This window comes from Dermochelys coriacea, chromosome 4 (genome assembly GCF_009764565.3).
Source record: "Dermochelys coriacea isolate rDerCor1 chromosome 4, rDerCor1.pri.v4, whole genome shotgun sequence".
Lineage (NCBI taxonomy): Eukaryota > Metazoa > Chordata > Testudines > Dermochelyidae > Dermochelys > Dermochelys coriacea.
The window spans coordinates 54,815,703-54,827,095 of NC_050071.1; the positions used below are offsets into that span (position 1 = coordinate 54,815,703).

Below are 11,393 nucleotides of genomic sequence, written 5' to 3' on the forward strand. Positions count from 1 at the left end.
AAAAACCATTACATATGCGCAAGTATTTATTTGCAAGAGAAGTATTTGTCCCTATACAAATTTATTTTCTGCAAGTGCTTCCTTTGCATTATCTTGAGAATCTGGATATAAAAGATATCAAGGATTACCAAAGTTTGAAGCTGTAGAATTTATAAGAGTACTAGCAGTAAAGTCAGGGAACCATGGCATTTTGATCACTAAACATTTCTACATGTATCTGTTTTCTTCTGATGGTGGTGCATTTTTTTTTTTTTAATACTGTGGTTGAAAAATCCAGTTGCTTTCTACTTTAAAGAGAATTTTTTCAGTTAACAGATTTAGCATTTCATGTGCTCCAAAAACATGTCCATTTCCCACGTCCACCCTCCCCCCCCAACTGTCTAATGTTAATTGAAAAGCACCAAATATGTATATATTTGGACAGCCAGTGAAGACTTAATCCCAATGTGTGAACAGTTTTGCGTCTTATAGATTCTAAAAGAAAATGTAAGCCAGAAAACTAAAATCCACTGAATCACAGGGTTCGATCAAGCTGCTATTACATACAAGTTTACTTGCAAATATACATAATATAATGCTGCTCAAAGATTGGGCATAGAACTCCTACAGTTAAGATCTACTCAGTCTTCCTTGCTTTTATGTAGTTAGACAGGACTAAGATTTCTAGGCCATTGCCCACTTGATGACACACGCATTGACTTGTAGATTTCTAGTCAATTTGATTCCCTCACGTTCTGTAGTCATCTTGCTACTTATTTGTTTTTTAAATGGTTGTTTAAATTTAAATCCAGATGTATTACTAATGAAAAAAAATCACCTTCGTAGCACCCATTTGTGTGCTTCTAAAGTACACAATCATAACTCCCTCCCTCCAGTAGCCTCAGTCTTCAAGGCTGTACATACAGAATTTGCCCAAATTTTTCTCATGCACAATTCTCTCCAAATGTTTCTTCATCCTAGTTGTCCTTCTCTTCCCTACCTATGGTGACCAAACCTGTACACAGCATTGTGCTTATTTCATCTTCCTTTCAGATTATTCATGTAATCAGACATTACAAGCACTTTAAGCTATATTAATAAGAATGTATTACCATCTCACAAACAATGAGCTTGATTTTCATTTACACTAAGCCCCCTTTATATCCACTTTAAGACCCTTTACATTTCCAGATCAGTGTAAAGGGGGCTTGTCAACACACAAAAAAGTTATACCACTTTAAGTATAAGAACAGCCATACTGGGTCAGACCAAAGGTCCATCCAGCCCAGTATCTTATTGGCCGACAGTGACCAATGCCAGGTGCCCCAGAGGGAGTGAACCTAACAGGTAATGATCAAGTGATCTCTCTCCTGCCATCCATTTCCACCTTCTGACAAATAGAGGCTAGGGACCATTCCTTACCCATCCTGGCTAATAGCCATTAATGGACTTAATCTCCATGAATTTACCTAGTTCTCTTTTAAACCCTATTATAGTCCTAGCCTTCACAACCTCCTGAGGCAAGGAGTTCCACAGGTTGACCGTGCGCTGTGTGAAGAAGAACTTCCTTTTGTTTGTTTTAAACCTGCTGCCCATTAATTTCATTTGGTGGCCCCTAGTTCTTATATTATGAAAACAAGTAAATTTTTCCTTATTCACTTTCTCCACACGCATGATTTTATATACCTCTATCATATCCCCCCTTAGTCTCCTCTTTTCCAAGCTGAAAAGTCCTCGCCTCTTTAATCTCTCCTCATATGGGACCCGTTCCAAACCCCTAATTATTTTAGTTGCCATTCTCTGAACCTTTTCTAATGCCAGTATCTCTTTTTTGAGATGAGACCACATCTGTACACAGTATTCAAGATGTGAGCATACCATGGATTTATATAAAGGTAATAAGATATTCTCCGTCTTATTCTCTCTCCCTTTTTTAATGATTCCTAACATCCTGTTCACTTTTTTGACTGCCGCTGCACACTGCGTGGATGTCTTCAGAGAACTATCCACGATGACTCCAAGATCTCTTTCCTGATTAGCTGTAGCTAAAACTAGCCCCCACATATTGTATGTATAGTTGGGGTTATTTTTTCCAGTGTGCATTACTTTACATTTATCCACATGAAATTTCATTTGCCATTTTGTTGCCAAATCTCTTAGTTTTGTGAGATCTTTTTGAAGTTCTTCACAGTCTGCTTTGGTCTTAACTATCTTGAGCAGTTTAGTATCGTCTGCAGATTTGGCCACCTCACTGTTTACCCCTTTCTCCAGATCATTTATGAATAAATTGAATAGGATTGGTCCTAGGACTGATCCTTGGGGACCACCACTAGTTACCCCTCTCCATTCTGAAAATTTACCATTTACTCCTACCCTTTGTTCCCCGTCTTTTAACCAGTTATCAATCCATGAAAGGATCTTCCCTCTTATCCCATGACAACTTAATTTACATATGAGCCTTTGGTGAAGGACCTTGTCAAAGGCTTTCTGGAAATCTAAATACACTGTGTCCACTGGATTCCCCTTGTCCACACGTTTGTTGACCCCTTCAAAGAACTAATAGATTAATAAGACATGATTTCCCTTTACAGAAATCATATTGACTTTTGCACAAGAATTTACGTTCTTTTATGTGTCTGACAATTTTATTCTTTACTATTGTTTCAACTAATTTGCCCGGTACTGACATTAGAAGTACATGTACAAAGGTGCCTTAGCAGTACAGCTTATTTTCCTTCCATTATGGGAATAAGCTACACCGGTATCTGCCACCTTTCTACCAGTATAACTGCATTACCAATACTTCAGTAGAACAATCACATCCCTAATAGAAATAGTTAAATCAGTACAAAAAGTTTGTGTATAAACCAGGCCTTACAGTGTAAATTAGAATCAGGCCCAATACATCTTATTTTTGTTTTTAATTTTATTGACTGATAAAAATTCAAGTCTACAGTTTTAAAATAAATAAAATTACATTTTCAAAAGCACCTAAGTGACTTAGAAACCCAAGAGATAAGGTGGGTTGGCAAAATCTTTTATTGGACCAACTTGTTGAAAGATACATGCTTTTGAGCTTACCCAGAGCTTTTCTTCTTGTTTCTCTAATATTCAGGCACCAATATAGCTTCAGCTACACTGCAAACAATTAGAAATCTAAGAGACTTTCAGACTTTTGAGCCCCATTGAAAATGAGGTGAAAGTGAAAGTGTCACTGAAAGTGAACAGGATTTAGGCACTTAGACTAAGTCACTTCTGAAAATCTTAGGCTCTTAAGTCAGTTGCTTTGGGAAAAATGCTACCTATAGTTTCTAATGGATTTGTTAGAGTTAAAATGACCTACAGCTTCTTAGTATTGTATACTGCCATCTAGTGTAGAATGTATTTATGTTCCAATTATCTGACAGATTCAGAACATGAAAATTCTAGCTTTCTTAAAGCAAAATGTTTTCATACAAATAGCAGTCAAGATGTTTCTATATTGTTTGAAAAAGAGGGGAAAACAAGACTATATTCACCTGAACAAAATCATTCCAGTCTCAGAAATTTAGGACCAGAGGGTACTTACAAACATGAAAGTTGCAGAAGAACTGAATTGCATGTGCACAAGTAAAAATCCAACCTGGATTTTTTTATTCTATTTATTAAATATTCAGTATATGTTATTTATTATGACTATTTTTAATAGATAATTGGAATGTTACAAGTTTAGCAGCTCTCCATGTTAAAACGCTATAAAATAACCACCAAAAACTATTGTTAGTGGTTAAGCAGCATAGCTTTGATCTCCCTAGTTTCTCTTTTTAGAGATTTCAAATTTAAAGATTTCATTGTTTCATCCCAATTTGCTACCTCTACATTTGTACCATATTCCTTTGTTTTAGTGCTCAATCACTGGAGCCTATCATCTTTGAATGAGAAGCCTAACCCCTCTGAAGCTGAAATACAAGCTGTTGTACATGCCTTAAAGAAAGCTTGCTCAATGATCAGTGTAAATGACAACTTTTCCCACACAGAGAATGTTCTTATTATCGCTGCCAATTTGCATAACTAGGCTGTGTCATGTGACAATCCTACAGCAGCCTCATTAGTTGTTTGTCATGACGGTTAGTGACAAAGAAGTTCCATAAAATAGTATATCTGAAACAATTTAAAAAAAATCAGTTTAATCTTTACAAGGCAATCAAGTTACTTTGATTATAGACAAAAAGATATTCTTTCCACACAATCCCCACTGTTTATAATTTCTATTTGACAATCTAAGACGTTCCCTTGAACTGATACCTAAAAAGGATCACTAACTGTATTGGATTGCAATTATCCTACACATCAAGTGTCACAATTCAATTTTTGAGGCCAGATGCTGTTCCCTTTTCCAATAGTGTATACTGGTCTGACTCCATTAAAATTAGTGGAGAAATTATTCCATATTTACATCATTATAGTGGCGAAAATTTCACTCTATGGGCCTGATTCCCCAATTCCAGATACTTTGTGAAGCCATTTACACATGTGCTAAGTGAGAATAAAAAAAACCTTCCAAACCAGAGTGAAAGTGCCTTTATGCCCACATTGCACAACACTAAAATTTGGATTTGTTAGTGTTTTACTTCTGTGCAAATTGAGTGTAAATAACTATACATGGTGCAAGCCAAAAATCAGGCCCAACATATTTATCCTCCTCCCCTGACTTAACGTGGATTGAGCTTTTCAAAGTCATTTTTATAAAGAAAACACACACCTTACCTATAAGCTTAGAACATGCTTTAGGTACCACTATACTGCTAGAAATGTGGTTTATAACCACAAAAAAGTTACATGAAACCCTAGCATAAGCTGTATATAGTGAAAGCTTATTTATATGTAGCATAAATCGGTATACAGTAAAATCTCATTTCCTACAAGAGTTTCTCCCTATTAATCATACTGTATCATATGACCACCTCTTACAATGACCCGGAAAACTGAAGTTAAGCAACTGTTATTAAATTCCACTATACTTGTCAAATTAGCATCTTCACTGTAAATGACAAATTTACTGCAATGGCAGATACACACAGGAGCAATGGGATAAGAAGACTGGTGAAATTATGACAGTATGTACAAACATATAGGAACACTTTCTTTTTCAAGAGAAAAACCTGTTAAAAATAGTTCTGCTCCCCAGTCAGACAAGACACAAGCTCATTTTACTATTTTGATTTCTTCACCTTTAAATATCTGCAGGATGCTTTCTAGATTCTGCAGAATTCTCGGTGAGCAAATCCACCTCTGTGCATGCATTATATAGGTCTAATAATATGAGAAATGCCTTAAAAGTATGATGTTTAAAGGGTAAAAATTATCTACCAAGGATACAAAATGATGTTTTTTAAGAAGTGTTACTGCACAACAGCATATGATCATGCAATACTGATTGAGCTGGTCCCAGAAATGAACCTCATAAATTATATCATGCATTTAATATTATAGTATGCCAGTTACACAACTATAGTTAATGCTGTCTGAGTTCTCATTAAAAAAATCCTTTCCAGTGGTAAATATATGTGAAACTTAGAAATGTCTATGGGCAATAGTCACTAGAGAGTAAAGGGGAAAAAGGTTTAGTACTGCAGACTGAGGCCTATTTAAAATTTTAGGCTTGACTGTCTTTTCACTTTCACCTGTGTAAATCAGGATTAACTCAATTTAACAATGGAGTTACACCAGCGTAAGTGAGAGGACCTTCTGGACTCATCTCTTTACATGAGAAGGCACAGTGTCTAACTAAATTTGGCTTATAAAGCAATTTTAGTAGAAACAGTTTTTATGAAAACCAAGACAAATAGAAGTAATTCTACTTTAAAAAAAAAAAAACTGTGCAACTAGTTGCATTGTATATGGGTGTTTAACTTGTGGTTTGTGAATTCATACCAATTTCTAGCTACCGTAGTTATAAAAGTTCAAGGGAAGTAACGGAAGCCCCCATCACTGGAATAATTTAAAACTGGACTGGACAAACCATTTGAGAATATACTAGCAGGAGAGGGACAAGAGAAGACTAATACAAGTTCTCCATCTCTAATTTATATGACAAAATAGTTTCTCATAACCTCTGCTCAACAGTCAGCTGAGAAGTGAAATTCATATAGGTTCCCAAGTGCACTGAGTGGAGTTTGCAGTTCTCTGCTCTCTCAATATTGCCATCTTGGATTTTGTGTCAGGACAAAATAAATTAAAATCTCTTATCAATGTGAAGATATTTCTGAGCTAAATTCTGACCAGACAAACACTGTACAAACTCCTCTAACACTGATAGGACTGCATGGCTGACCAGGCCCAATTCCTGCTCACCTTACTCTTGTGACTAGTACTTTAATTTCAGTGGGATGTTTGCGTGAATAAGGCAAGCAGGATTTGGTCCTGCATAGGTAACTCCAAGCAATACTATAAGGAATTGTGTTCATAAAATCCCATACAATTTCCTGAATTAGAGGATAGAACTCAAAGTCTCAAGTAGAACCTGTCAAATTTAAGACAAATCAGTAGGAGACATGAATTGCCCTTCCAAACAAACACTACCAACAATTTAAGATTTTTTTATGCTTCTGTATTTCAGCCAACACTTCCATTTTTAAAAAAAAATTATTTAGCTAGTAATTAATCTGTAAAATGGATTAGTGTTTTGATATTAAAGTGATATTGCCAATATTTGTCATTTAGACTTAAGTACGTATAACATTAATTTTTGAAACAAAGACCTTTGAAACATAGATGTGGTGTGCACTATAAATATTAGCCTAGATTTTAATATAGTTTGTACCAACCTGATTTGCCAGATTTCAGTATATGTAATTAAACAAGCATAAATATTTTCCAGACAAGAAAGAAGGAAGGATAAATACATGTTAGATGAAAACATGGATTTAATAAACTTTCACGAAAATGTTTTCAATTTCTTTAACTTTAAAGTCACTATACTTAAATTAACATAACTCAGCAAGCTGAGAAGTTCATACATAACAAAGGTATCTTACATTCACATTGTTTTATAATTTGTGCCTCAATTTGTGGGAGGAGCAGCAGTATAGGGACTAAGTCTCACCATTATCTTCCCTTCCTGGCTGATACCATTGTAGGTCACAACTGTCATTAACTTATTTATATATAGTGTTTTAGCTTTTGATGTCTACTGCACCAGAGCGTATGCTGATTAACACCTAACTGTTTGTAACATGGAGCTGGGATCCTCTAACTGTTACCAGTCTAAAAAAAATTAAACCACTAGGAGAAGGACTCTATTCCCAATATAACCAGTTAGGTATCAAACTTTCAAGTGTCAGGGACAAAATATTTTAAATCACTCATTTAAATCCACTAATCATGGCATTTTTTTAAAATAACTGCCACAATTTAAAGGAGCACGTTTTGCAACCGCTGAAGAGGTGGCAAGAAAAACGTGTAACCTGAAATTAGCTGATGTAATGCATCCGGTACCACAACAGAGATTAGAAAGCTCAGACCACGCATTAAAAGTGAGAGGAACCCCCAGCAGCTTTTGCTAATAAGTTATACGTAGCAGCAGCAGCACCCTGCAAACTAGGCTCATCCTCGGCACTAAATCGGTCTCCCTTTCCCCGGCAACCTCCTTGTTTGGTACCCAGCCGCAAGTCTGCTTAGCAGCCTCAGGGGGGCAGAAAGAGGAAGCACCCACCGAGCGCCACCCATCCACCCCCTGGCTCTGGCCCCAACGGGGAGGGAAAGAAAGGGTGACAATAAAGAAGAGGAGGCCGATCCCCCTGCCTGTCACCGCACCTCGGGAGTGGGCAAGAGCAGGCATCAGTGGGCAGAAGGGAGCAGCAACCTCCACCTACGCGGGGGAGGAGGGAAGGGGAGCCGAGCAGCTGCCCAGAGCCCCGTGCTTGCTCTCTCTGACCCAAGTAGTTGCAAGCCCCTAACTAAGAAACTCTCCAGAGCCGAGCCGCCAGCTGCGGCTCTGGCGGGCTGGGGAAGGTGAAATGCCCAGCCCGGAAGGAAGGCTTTGCAAAGCTCCTGGCTGGGGCACCTTCCAGGCTCTGCTTTTCGGTTAGGAGCGGAACACTGAGAAACTTGATTGGGGCGGGAGACGGAGGCTTCACCTGAAGCGCCCCCCTACAGCCCCTGCTCCCCTCCCTAAGCAGCCAGAGACCCCGAGCCCCGGCCCGCCCGCACGGTCATTACCTGGCTCGGAGCAGGGAGCCTGCCGCGCAGAGAGACTCGAGCCGCCCGTCACTCAGCAGCTGGGGAACCTGCTATTTATAGTCCGGAGCCTCTGGCCCAGCCGGCGACAGGAAGCCGGGAGCTGTGGCGCTGCTGGGCAGCGAGACCCGGCCACCCACCCTCTGCCCGCAGCCGCGGCGAGAAGTTGCAGCGCCCGCCTTCCTCCGGGCGCGTCTCCTCCCAATGTCCGCGCAGCCAGTCGCCAGCGGCCCCGGAGTCCGCGCCCCTGGCGCCCGCCCGCCCGCGGGGAGAAGAGGAGCCGCGAGCTGCCGCCGCCGCCGCCCCTGCCTGTCACTGCGCAAAGCAGCCCCGCCAAGCCGCGCTCGCAGCGAGGTGACCTGCCGCGGCTGGAGGAGGGGAGAGCGGGCCGGGCGTGTGGGAGGGAGAAACTGCCGCTTGCCACTCCCCTCCCGCAGTCCACAGCGGCCCGGCGTCCGCCGCAGCCTCTCCTGGGGCCGCAGCCCGGCAGCTTGGGCCGAGCTCCCCCGAGGCGCTGGACGCCAGGGCTCCTCCCCCCACACCTCTAGGAAAGGGTCAAGCCCCGACCTAGCCCCCAGCTCCCCCTCCTGTGGAGAGGCCGGGGCACAGCCAGCCACGTGGATGCACGCTCCTGGCCCAGGGGGAAGTATTAGTCACGCCCCCCCAGAGCTAAACATGGGGCATTTTAGGAAAAACAACTCCCTTCACTACACTGGACTAGAAAAGTATTTGGGGAGGGGATGGGGGTGGCAACCCCTTGCTAATGGAGAATGGATTTTTACAAAGAAACAGGCCTGATGACATAGCTGCTGCCCCATATCTAGCATGATTACTTTGCCCATCAGCATCTGGCAAGCCTGTCATAACATTATCCAATGCTCGGCAAAGATTAATATGCTGTTATGCTGGAAAGTGATAAGGGCTGTCATCATGCACACCGTCACCGCATGAGTTAAGCTAAATGGGAAGACGAATCCAACACCATTCATGTACGGGTAGCTGATGGCAAGAGGAAGCCACCCCCCAAAGCAATGGGTTGCATGGCAAGGCCGATGAGGAGCTACATAGGAAAACCTCTCAGCCTGTGACTCGTTGCAAATGCTGGGGTGAGGAGATTAATTGTCCTCAGCCAGATAAAGAAGCAGTCGAGCCATGGCCATGAGAGGAAGATACAGATGCTAGTGGCACAGAACCCTCTGGAAAGGCAGGCTTGGAATTTGTGAGTAAGGAAACTGCCTCGTGTTTGTTTCCACGGTGTTTGGGGAAACAGGCCCTTGTGTGTATTCTTGGTAAACAAACACTATTAAACCAAAGAAAGACAATACCTGTTTTGTAGGCTGCTGGTGTGCCGAGAACACGGTTTGCTATGCAGACCAGTATTGTCTCCTTGTACTTATCCACTGGAGTGTCAATATCATCCATTGTCTCATCTTATACTTCATGGGGGGGGGGGGGGGGGGAGGAAGAGGAGAGAGACAGGGACCATCTTTTCTGTTTGTACAGGTCCTAGTCCATGGCTAGGTCTCCTGAGCACTACAATAATACAAATAATTAATTTCTCCTGCCAGAAATAACTTTGCAAGACACCAAATATTGGCTAACCATTCAGGCCAGAGGGCAACAGTGTTCAGTCTATTTTAACTATATAGTTGTCTCTTACTGTAAGAGGTAAGACAACTGAAAGAAGCTAGGGGAAGGAGGCTAATCTGTTTACATTTTTTTTAAAACACATTTGACAGCAATTTGTCTATACTCATATTCACATTAGTAGGACCCAGATGTTTCAAAGTGCTATTGGGATCAATGGAACTACAGGTGCATAAATCACTGCAGGATTGGGGCCTTACTTAGGTGTGTGTAATCAGATGTGCACAAGCAGACACCTGTGCCATCACAAAGCCCCATGGGAGATAGAGCTTTTCTGGATGTTTGGGGTCCACTCAAGCAGAGCTTATTGCAGGATCAGGCCTTATTTTTCAGTATAGCAAAACCTACCTTTATAACTATCCATTGGAGAGCAGAAAAACCCTGTGTATTTTTTAAATGAATGGTTTTGAAGAAGTACATACTATTTAGAGAGTGTTTTGTCAAAAAGTAAGTCAGCAGGAGCAACAGGATCAGAAGGAGGGGAGTCTGCTTTTTAGACTCTTGTATGTTGATGATCTGATCATCATTATCCATGCAAAATGCTAAAGCAGAAGTCCCTAAAGTATGGGGCATTCCTCCCTAGGGAGGCACAGCAGGTCTAGGCCAGCCCCTCACCCCGTTCTGCTCTGGCCCCACCCCAGCCACAGCTCTGAGCCTCACACCTAGCCCCATCCCCAGCATGGCTCAGCACCCAACTGGAGGCCCTGCTGCAGTTCTGCTACCACATAGGGCTGAGGCTGGGGGAGGAGCTGAGCAACAGCCAGCTGCCAGCCCCAACATTACATCCCAGTTGCAACTTCACACCTGCCCCCAGCCTCAGTTCCCAGCCACAACCTCAGCCCTTTACCCCTGTCAGCCTCCCCCAAGCCATGCCCCCTTCTGGAGGAAGGGGGGGGGGGACAGCTATGCTAGAGGAACATACACCAGCTATAAATATTAGTGCATAGATTTTTAAGTACAGAAGGGACCATTGTGATCTAGTATGACCTCCTGCATGCCACAGGACTTCCTTCTATTAATTCTTGTTTCAAGTTCAACAGCACCCCATTCATAATTTCCTAGAATTCATGTCAACATGGAAACAAAACAAAGCAAAAATACATTTCAGAAAAATCCCAAACCAACCAAAATAAAAATTTTATTATAGAGACAATACAAAGACTTACATTATATTCTAGCACCAAAACTTTCAGAGTTGGGAACCATATTTAGGCATCAAAATAAGTGGCCTGATTTTCAGGGATGTGATGTTCGCATTGAGTTCAATGGGGGGGAGGGGGAGGGAATGCTGAGCACCATTGAAAATAAGGCCATTTATTTAAGTGCCTTAATACGGATTTAGGTGGCTGGACCAAACACTTAAACCACAATGTCATGAGATCCACTCACCACAAGTGGCGCCTCCTCCTGGCCACTCTGGGGATTAGCTCTTTCCAGGTCTGAGGCCCTTTTCAACTGCTTGCTGCACACACTGTTGCCATTGTCTCACTTTATGAATCAGCGTGCTCCCTCTTCCTGAGCTTGTCCTCCAGCCAGGTCACATTTCCCCC

General features: G+C 41.7%; 1 protein-coding gene across 1 annotated transcript in view; it reads right to left on the reverse strand.

The window, feature by feature from the left end:
- Window positions 1-8,644, reverse strand: part of INPP4B (inositol polyphosphate-4-phosphatase type II B) — a 521,268-nt gene extending 512,624 nt beyond the window's left edge. The window contains exon 1 of the mRNA XM_043513204.1: window positions 8,179-8,644. The gene's annotated coding sequence lies outside the window, so the exon portion shown is untranslated. The remainder of the gene's footprint in view (window positions 1-8,178) is intronic.
- Window positions 8,645-11,393: the final 2,749 nt, after the last annotated feature.